Source organism: Rhinolophus hipposideros, assembly GCF_964194185.1.
Source record: "Rhinolophus hipposideros genome assembly, chromosome: 3".
NCBI classification, from domain to species: Eukaryota; Metazoa; Chordata; class Mammalia; order Chiroptera; family Rhinolophidae; genus Rhinolophus; species Rhinolophus hipposideros.
The window spans coordinates 92,457,127-92,467,436 of NC_138049.1; positions in this window are offsets into that span (position 1 = coordinate 92,457,127).

A 10,310-nucleotide genomic window follows, 5' to 3' on the forward strand; every position below is an offset into this window, starting at 1 on the left:
ATGAACTAACTCTGATCTATCTAGGCTCAGAAGGCAATCTGTGGCCAGGGAGCAGACAAAACTCTTTGAACTGGGGTCAGACTTATTCTGGATCAAGTCAAGGCTAAGATGGACTTTTATGACTCCAGTGAGCCTTTAGCTGAGATGACGACTCACAAGCACTTCCAGGGAGGTTTCCAAATTTTCTTTGAGTTTAAAATTGTGTTTGAGTTTCTAACTACTGAACAGGGGGAAAGTATTTTGATTTATACCACCATCTTGTAGAGCAAGTCTGAGCAGGGGAAAGTGAACATGGAAGAATGACAGGCAAAGTGTAGTAATAGATTTGCATAGGTGTTGAGATATGCATGCAGAATTCATTATCCTACAGTGTGGGTGGAAAGAAGTTCTCATGTATTCAGCAAGTTGGTAGATGGGTACACTAAGCAATTTGCAATGTTAATATTGTTCAGATAAATTTTTAAGTGATGATTACAAAAGGAAATACCAGAAGAACCAGTATAGGTTGTCTTAAATGTATCCATGTGTTTCACTTATATACCAGTGGCTTTCAAACATTTTTGACCATGACACAATAAGAAACAGATCTTACATTGTGACTCAGTATGTATAGACAAATATATATATATATATATATATATATATATATATATATACACACACACACATATATATATATACATATATATATATATATATGTACATAGATGGGTATCCCTATATAAACTGAAAAAAATATGTAATTTATATATTTTAAAAACCTTTTGTAAAAAATACCTATCAAGACATTCAGATATGCCCATGATTTTTATCTTGTATTCCACTCTATTCTATCTGACAGTGTCTCAAAAATTGGTTGCCACCCACTAAACTGAATTCACAAAACTAAATTGAATTCACAACTATCAAATGGACTGTAACCTGCAATTTGGAAAACAGAATTGTGGACTATAAGATTCATTATCAAGTTGAAAATCGTTCACTTTTCCCACTGAAGTGGTCATTTTGATCCTTTCTTTTCATTACTCTTCACAATTCTATTGAAATCTCTTTGCCCAGGTACCTGTATCAGGGAGAAAAGATACCTACATTCAGGACCAAATAATAGGACTGATGCTGAGGATAAATGCAATTCTCCTCAACCTGGAGAACATGGTTTGAAATGCACAGTTAAATGGATGAAGGTGAGCCAAAAGGCAGACATTTATAAATAATAATGCCTGCTCTCTAAGGCATCAGAGAAGGACCACTTTTACTCTCTATGTTTTCAGTATAACCCTCTCTAAGTCCACAGATCCTGAAGGTGTTCAAGGAGTAAAGGGTCAATAACCATGGCATTTTCTGTAGATCATTATGCTCTTTGTGGAACATTATAGAATAATGATATATTTCATGTGCTCATATAAACTTAAAAAAAATTTACTAGCAGAAATATATATGCAATATAAAACCATAAACATAACCATAAAAAAACACAAACTTTGGCTGTTTGTGTTGGCTGTTTGGAAGGTCTCGGTTAATTTGCTACTTGATCGTTCATGTTATTACAGTCTGCTGTATATAACCCACATACCATTTGGTATGATAATTACATGGTAAATTTCCTTCAGTTACTATAAATATATGGATGTGGGGGTTTGGGGGGTGATGAACAATGTTACCCAAGAGGAGTTACATTTTTATTTTTGCCCAGTTTGATTGGCAGGCAGGGGTCAGATGGATAATGTTTTCAAATTAGCCCCAATTGGGTTATGTCTCTTCTTACAAGAGAGAGTTGAATGAAAGCCCTCCCATCAGCTAAGGCCAAAAGCCAGAATGCTCTGCAGAGCAGACAAGGAGCAGAGCTTAAGGGCTGTGAGAATGGAAAATTTTTTAAAAAAGAAGCATTGCCAGCCTAATTCATAATCAGAGGTTGCTATTTTATAGAACAGAATGGAGGAAGCCCACTTTCTTAGAGTTATCATTGATAAAAGACTTAATAATTAAAGTGAACTTTGAGTTTTATATAATTCCAAACTGAAAAATGTCTGCAAGTACAATGAAAGTACCAACACCTAGCACATGTCTTCAAGTAGTAAGTTATCTCTTGAAAGAACGAGGAAAAGAAAAGAACAAGGGCACAAAATCCAAAAATATTAAGTTAAATGTGACAAGAAGAGTGTGGATTGTCCTGAAGACTATCAGCAAAACATGGACAGAACCTTCAGAAGAAACTTTCCAGTGTGAACCTAACCAAGACCAACTGTTCTGGCTATTTGCTAGTGAAGAGTGGCTGGGGTCAATACCAGATCCTTTCCTGCATGGAGAATCCAGAGTTATTCTATGTACATTATGCTTAAGTTATCTTTATACCATTTATAAACTTCTGGTTCTACAGTATGTTCAATTTATCAAAAAATTGTGTCTTCGTGAAATCTCTAGTTCCATAAATCCCTTGGGTTTGGTGGAAGGAAAACACTGATGGGAAGAACTGTCACTGACTATTTAAATCAAGATCCTAGGATCTCACATTCTTATGGACCCCAAATGTACATCTATAAAATAAATGTTGAACATTAAAAATCAATCAATCAGTCAAGATCTTAGTACACAGTGGGGGTGGGATCAAAACAGGAAGCCGTAATCCTGACAGAATAGTGTTGTAACATGTATATTCATACCTGGGATTGACACATACAGAGGGGACCAAAAAAATGTATACACATTTTAAGAAAACTGTATTAAAATTTAATACTCAATATATACCTATAACAAAAGATGAATGCAAGTCACGTTTGACTTCTGCAATTATAAGAGGTGCTCAAAGTGGTTACCATCAGCGTCCAGACACTTCTGGTTATGGTAAACCACTACTTGAGCAATGTTGACCAAAGTGTCCACTTGTATACATTTTTGGCACCCCCAGTATTATCCACCATTTGTTTACCAACAGTTTGTAGCAGGCACCAAAGTTAAAGAAATAAAAGATGAAAGAAAACCCTAACACTGAGGACACTGGTACACACCAACTTAAATGTTCCATGAATTCAGAAAGTCTGCCTGCTCTACTCTTAGTAGGAAAATAATATACAGTTTGGTGTCTATTGTACCTGGGTAAGGTATTATGTCCTGAAGTGTGTGTCTGTGAAGCACTGATCTCACAAAAGACCAAGGGTTCCGTGGTTAGATCAGTTTGGGAAACAATGTGTACCAGCACCACCAGCACCCCCCCCCCACACACACACACACACACACACAGCAAAGGTTCTGAGAATTCTCCCAATAAAAAGACAGTGTCACCCAGGTTTTACCAAATGTACTTGATCCTCAAGAGTGCTATGGGGTTTGTCTTTCTCCGTCTGACTTATTTCACTTAGCATAATGTCGATTACATTGTTTTGTACATCTGAAACTAATAAAATAAAATTTAGATTTGAAAAAACTAAAAAGAGTGCTATGGGGGAATTTAAGGCTGCTGTTCCAGGACAAGATGTCACCTTGGAGTGTAACACATTAACCTATCCAGACTCAGACACCGGGTATATTGACGGGGCACCTACCACATGCCAGTCCCTGTGCCAATCCCCTCATAGGAGCTCCTTTAAGTTACTCACACTGTGACCCATCAGAGAGGAATAGGCCTGGCTTTCATGAATCCTGGAAAAAAGCAGCAATAGACAGGTAATCTTTAATCTGTGCAATGAGTCAGAATTATTCTGCAACATCATTCTCAGGAACAGGTGGGATGGAGATCAGAAGTTTGGGACGATCACAAGGGAAGGAAAGACAGACTCACACATGGAGAATAAAAAAGAGAAAACATGATTCCAAAGAACTCCTGCCTGAGACTATCTGTGGTTATTTGGTAAACAAAGAGTTATCTGACATTTACAAAGAAACTCCCTCTGGTTTTTACATTAGTCGCTCAATAAAGGAAACTCCATAGCTTGTTCCCAAAGTGTTTGAAAGATGACATTTCAGAGATAAAAGCAACAAGCAACCTGGAATGGCAGCTTCTCAGGACCTATAAAAGTAGTGTCCCAAATTCCTCCTCCCTCCTTCCGTAACCTGCCCTTCTCTGTGTGTCATTATAAAAAAATGTGTGATTACCCACTACCATCTATTTGTTTTCCACGTGGTAGTAAACAGCATTCTCTCTGAATGGAATCCAGGCTCTCTGCTCTAACAGAGAGAAAACAGCATTGTCTGGCCTCAGAGGCTTAAAGGAACATATAACCAGACCTGAAAGAAGTGTGTTTCAGGAGCTACATCTCAGAGAATTCTCAGCAGTGGGAGCCTCCCATCCCGCTGTTGTAACTCTAATGATGAGAAAGCACAAGACTTGGCACTTCAGCCTCAGAGCCTGAGAGAAATTAGGCTGCACCTAGAATAGGAAAAAAAATCAGGTTACCATTAGTAAGGAGGTGAACATGGAGGGACGTTTTCCTGCCTCCAGCACTCAGGAGAGCATAAGACACATAAGAGATACTTCATACACATTGGTGGATAAACGAATGAATGAGTGAATGACCCCTGCAGAGAATAATGCCAACTTCTAAAGTTTTTGTTTTAAAAACCACAAGACCCCTTTTCTATCTCAGAGGGGCAGGTAAGGCTATTTGCAACTCTAGATAATTTTGGAACGTGGTAATTTAAGCAGCAATTGTTCTCGGCATCCTATGGTTCTCATCTTTATTGTACTACCTAGAGCCTTATGTGAAAAAGGATCGTAAGGTCACATCTAAGTTCAGCAAGAAACAATGTTATGCCAGATTAGTGATGTCTGCCATGGGCATGGCAGTGCAAGCATCTCCTATTTATCCCATCTTCCTTGTACTTAGAGCTGAGATTCTGAATGAGTTGAAATTGAAAAGTACAATCCGTTGGTGTGGGTCCGGGAGCGTATTTCTGATGGAGGTGTAGGAGATGACTCACACAGACTGAGGCACTCCCCACCTGTCTGAACACGCTGAGTGAGAGCTGGCATCAGGACTCACAAAGAAAATGTACAGCCTGGGAACCGCAACTGCAGTCAGGGAGGACGGAATATGTCGAAAGGTGTGATCTCTCAAAACCCTTCATGCAAAACACCCTAAGGTGACCTGGATGGGAATGTCTGTACACTAAGTGGACACTTTCCCAAAGTGTTTCTCTCCATTGAACTTCACGCCAAGGCGAGAGGGAGAGGGTATTCTTACTTATTTGTTAACCTTCTAAGTCACAAATCACCTCATACTCCTTGGCCAATCCCATTGATGGGAAGGACCAGTTCTGAAAGGTTAACGGGCGAGGAACTTAGAGTTAGGTGACCCACATTTTTGGGGGAGGTGTATGTGTGTATATGTTTTGCTCCCCTCAGCCTAATTTCATCACTGTAAGCTCCATCTACTCCACTCATGTAATTAGAACCCTGATTATATAGTCAGACAGCTAAAGAAGTTGTTTGTGCGTTTCTTGACCTCAATAACAGAATATATGCAGTCACTCTTACCAGTTCTCCCTTGCCATGGATGAGCTGTTTCATTAAGAGCCTTGGAAGAAAGAAAGATATAAAAGATCTGTTAGAATCAGAAACATCTCATCCTCATCTATTTTACTGGCTTCCCGCCAATCTCTTTGTAGCTCGTAACTTCAGAGAATTGCAGGCTGGATTCAGACTCCGGTAAGTTTGAAGAATCACATAATTTTAGAGTTGGAAGGCATTCAAGATCTCACCAACTATTTTGATATATATATGATTTTAAAGAAATTGATATACCAGGCAATTGCTCAGCTCCATGAAGAAGCCTCACTGGAGTGCTGACGCTAAAAAAAAAAAAAAAAAAATCCCACCTCACGATGCAACATTTTTGCACTCTCACAGTTGTCCTCAGAGTATAAGAAATATAAACCATTAAGTGCTATAGTTTGGGCCATGCAAAACAAGGGGACACGCCTTTGCAGAAAAGTTTTAGCAACTTCTAACTGAAGGAAATATTTCCCTGTAAGTTGATATAAAGACAGCTTTGTCTGCCCCACTAAAAGAAGAAACTGCTAACAACTGCTTTATATAACAAAAACTAACGAACCAAAAAAAAACACATCTAGCTTTACATCCAGCCTAAAGGAAGGGAATTGAATGCTAGTTTGCTCATCCAATTTATCAAGCAAGGGGACAATCAGAGAACAGAGTCTAATTGCCTGACAAGGTGTTTTGCATTTGCACTCTTAGGAGTGAGCAATTAGAGACTGACAAACGACTTTTTAAAGAAAAACAAATTCAAAGGATTCAGGAAATACTCCAAGCTTCAGCTAGCCAATTCCTAAGTAAAGTTAAGAAAGCGGCCTACATAATCAAGCATTCCAGAAAATACCATCAATCACACATTTTCTCCATTCTGGAATACACGCAAAAACAATCCTGTCTCCAGCAGGAAAAAAAGGTGTTGGTGTGGCATGTGTACTCACAGCATCCAGGAGATCTCCAGCCTGGCAGGAAGGTCGGCGCTGAGCTTACCACTGCTGTACCCCACATCACGAGTGCTTGCCCTGGCACCGCCCACGATCCCCCTTCAGAGGCTATGATCCTTCTCCATTTTTTGAAAGGGATATCCAGAAGGCCCGGGTGCAAACCAGCCCTTTGCTGTGAGAGGCCAACCTGAGAACTGTAAAACTGCCCGGCGTTTCAAGGCTTGTGTAAGTCTGTGATTCATTCAACAATGGGTCCGTCAAGCACACCTGAGAGAAATTACAGGTTTCTCTTGTCTGAAGCATCTCCAGTAAAATGAGTCATATGTTTGTCCTTTAATTTCTCATCTGTATCTCAGATGATCGCATGAGATCCTGTGTTACGTGTCCTGCACTGGTGCGATTGGAACCCGGGGGATAAAAATGCAAACTTGTGCCACTGTTGTCGATAATTTTAAAAGGCTCGCATGGTTTTGCCTGTACTGACGTTGAACCTGGGGGAAAGAAAATGACTGGGAAATTGATCAGTAAATCATGATCTAATCCGTATCTTAGCACCAAAGAGATTTTTGTTTTATTTTTTTAGTGACTGGAGCAAGGAATTCTTACCGAGCTCTGTCTCTGGCCATGGCCTTGGGGAATTCAGACACAGAAGACAGTCTCCCCTTGCAGGAAACATCACGTGATCTGACTTTGGACAGGTAGCCAGTTTGGATTGTCCTTTACACCACCAAATAGTCTCACTTCTAGTGTTTTCTATCTACATATCTTCCCAACCCCCAAATGTCATGTGAACCTCCACTTAAATATTACCGGGGGAAATGTTGACCATAAGAAAGAATAAGTGAAAGGCAGTTTGCAACATCTTTTACAGGAATGAAGATCAAGCAGGCAATGCTTGTAGAAATAGGTCACTTCCACTGAGGTTGCTAATTAAGTACAGAGTCATTTGGGAATTAGAAAAGCCATTAATCATCAAACCTTTGTGTAATCAAAGGACTTTATTGAATATATTCTATGTGCAAGGCACCTTGCTCTGTGCTTTGAGTAACAAACAAGAGTAATCCCGCCCCCATCGGTTTACAGTCTTATCCGGGAAAGAAAATAGATGCACCCAAAAAGACTAAAATTAAACAAACAACATAACACAATAAATATTGTAGGTTATAAATATGATCGGAAATCAGGTGGGGAGAATCGGCACTTCTGGTTGGACTAATCAGGGAAGACTTTTCATGGAGTAGGCAAGAAAAGGGGAGCCAAGCTTGGATGCCGTGTGCCCTGAATTGAACCCTATGATGTACACTCTTTCCCAGGCGGGAATCTACATATTACAACCACGGTAACATCGAACGAAAAGATCCTTCAATGGCAAGCTCGGCAGATTTTGCTGGCTGATACCCCTAAGTAACGCTTTTACTTAGAAGTCAATGAACTAACTCCCGTGAGAATACCTACAGCCAAACTCACAGTCACAGCTGTGTGTTTGCTTGTGTGTGTGTGTGTGTGTGTGTGTGTGTGTGTGTGTGTGTGTTGTGTGTGTCTGTGTCTGTGCGTGAATTCACAGTCACTCTAATAAAAACCGCCAACATTTCAATGGCCAGTTATTGTTTGGCAAGTACTATGTAAGTGTTTTACCTACACTGATTCATTTAGTGCTTACAACAACCCGATGAGGTAGGCTCTATTTTCCTGAATTTATGGATGAGAAAATTAAGTCTAAATTAAATCTAAGGGAAAGTAAGCCTAAATTCAGTCTAAGGAATTTACATAACTTTGCCAAGGATCGTGATGCAGTAAGCCTTCTAACCAAGCATCTGCCTTAGATCCTGTTAGGACCGGTTTCTCCCTGAGCCACCTGACCAAGTCACTTGTTTGTGAACAGGACATTGAGTGTGTTTCCACCCAGAGTCTTCCACAGTCAACGTAACTCATGTAGTTCATTGATATCTTCCTGGATGGGGTGGACTGGGGTGTGGGCTGAAGAAGACGGGGCATAGCTTGTTCAAGGGATTCTCAAATAATTCCGGAGTGCCTGTTAGCGTCCATGGGCCTGTGTTAGTTAATAATAATCCCCACGTAGAATGCTTTCCCGTCATGCTATTGTTGGGAGTGAGTACATCGGAGTAGAGTGTGCTTTCATACTAGACGTGACTGCTCAATGCACAATACGGATGAACGGTTTCTCTCTCTCTCTCTCTCTCTCTCTCTCTCTCTCTCTCTCTCTCTCCCTCTCTCCCTCTTTCTCTCTCTCTCTTGTGCTCACCTGTAAAATGAGGCAATTGGACCCAGTCTTTTCTAAAGGCTTTCTAGATTCATAATTTTATGACTATGTGGGTTCATGCGATTTCCTCCTCAACATATTGGCTCTGAGTGACATTTCCTCGTACCGAAATCCCTGCATTGAGGAACCAAGGCTTTGCCTGTCCCACTCCCTTCCCTTGAAGAGACCCTATGGAAATACTGCAAAATCTTAAATTCAAACCATTTTCTGACTTCATGTGAGACAGGGACAATTGTTGTCCCACATGAGCAATGCCACTTGGAAGATGACTAAATATCCAGGTCGGTATACCTTCTGACTGACCTCTTTAATATATTTGGTTTTCTCAAACTTCCCTACTTAGAGGAAATTTTTGGTAAGATTGAGAGAGAGACCCCCCTCATTCACAAAGTAAGTCTCCTGGTCCCATTTGTAATGTAATATCAATACAGGCTTCTTGGTAGAATAATTGCCCCCTTTTTCATTATCCATTAATTTTCTTCTGAAGCGCCAGCCTGTTTACTTGCTTTACAAAGCAGCTTTTTGTTAAGGGCTTCTATCTATAGAAGTATTGCTCTCCTATCAGGTGGCTCTTGGTTTGAATGTCAAATTTGTCCACATACAAGGTTAAGAAAATGAGCGGCTCTCTACTTGAAATATGATATTTTCCTCTTCCCAGGTTTCAAAAAAAAACTATTGTTGGTGAGGGTTAATTCGACATCTTCAGAGAAGGCAGAGAGTCCCTCAGTGGCTCCATGGCTTTGGAGAAAGTCCTGGACGGGTCGCCTGCACACTTGGGTTTCTGCCTCTGGCTCAAGCCTTGATTAGCTGTGACCCATCACTCCAGGCGTCAGTCTCCTTCACTTAAAATGATCATCTTTCTGGTTCAAAAGCTCTATGTATTTGAAGCCAAAGAAGTTGCATCTAAGCCCAAGCCAGGTTGGCCATGCAATCAATTTAAACATGGAGGGTTGGACTGCTTGCAGTAAGATTCCTTTTGTACCAAGAACCAGCAATGACCTACTTAGAATCAGTCCAACTCTTGGTTACTATTCACGAGGGCCCCTCCCTAAGCAACCCACAGAATCCAGCCAGGTGACATCCCAGGCCACCTTTGCCAAGATGAGCCAGTGTACTCTTCCTGAGGAGAAAGGTGACCCACAGCCTGGAGCAGGAGGCCCCGACAAGATGAAGGTCCTGCTGTGGCCCACTTTCTTTCCATTCCTTTGCGGATGCCCAGCATGGCACATACATATTAACAGCTGATGAGGGAGAAACGTTGAGCAGCACAGAAGTAGACAGAGGGGCCTTCCATTCTTTCTGCGTGTCATGCCTTCTCATCAGCACCACAGCCTGGGAGGCTCCTCCATACTCCCCAGAGGCAAGAAGACAGGAATAAGCACATTTCTCCTGGGGGCTCTGCCGTTCCTGGAATGTATGACCTTGTCAAGAACAGAAAATCACAGCTTTAACATACAAGCAGCAAGACCCAGAAACCTCAGGACAACTGCTTTACAGGTTCACTCTTTCTGGAACAATAAGCCCTTTTGGGTAGAGCCCCCTTAGCAAATGGCGAGTCTCCTCCCTTTCAAGTATTCGGCAATCCAGGAAACAGGTGTAA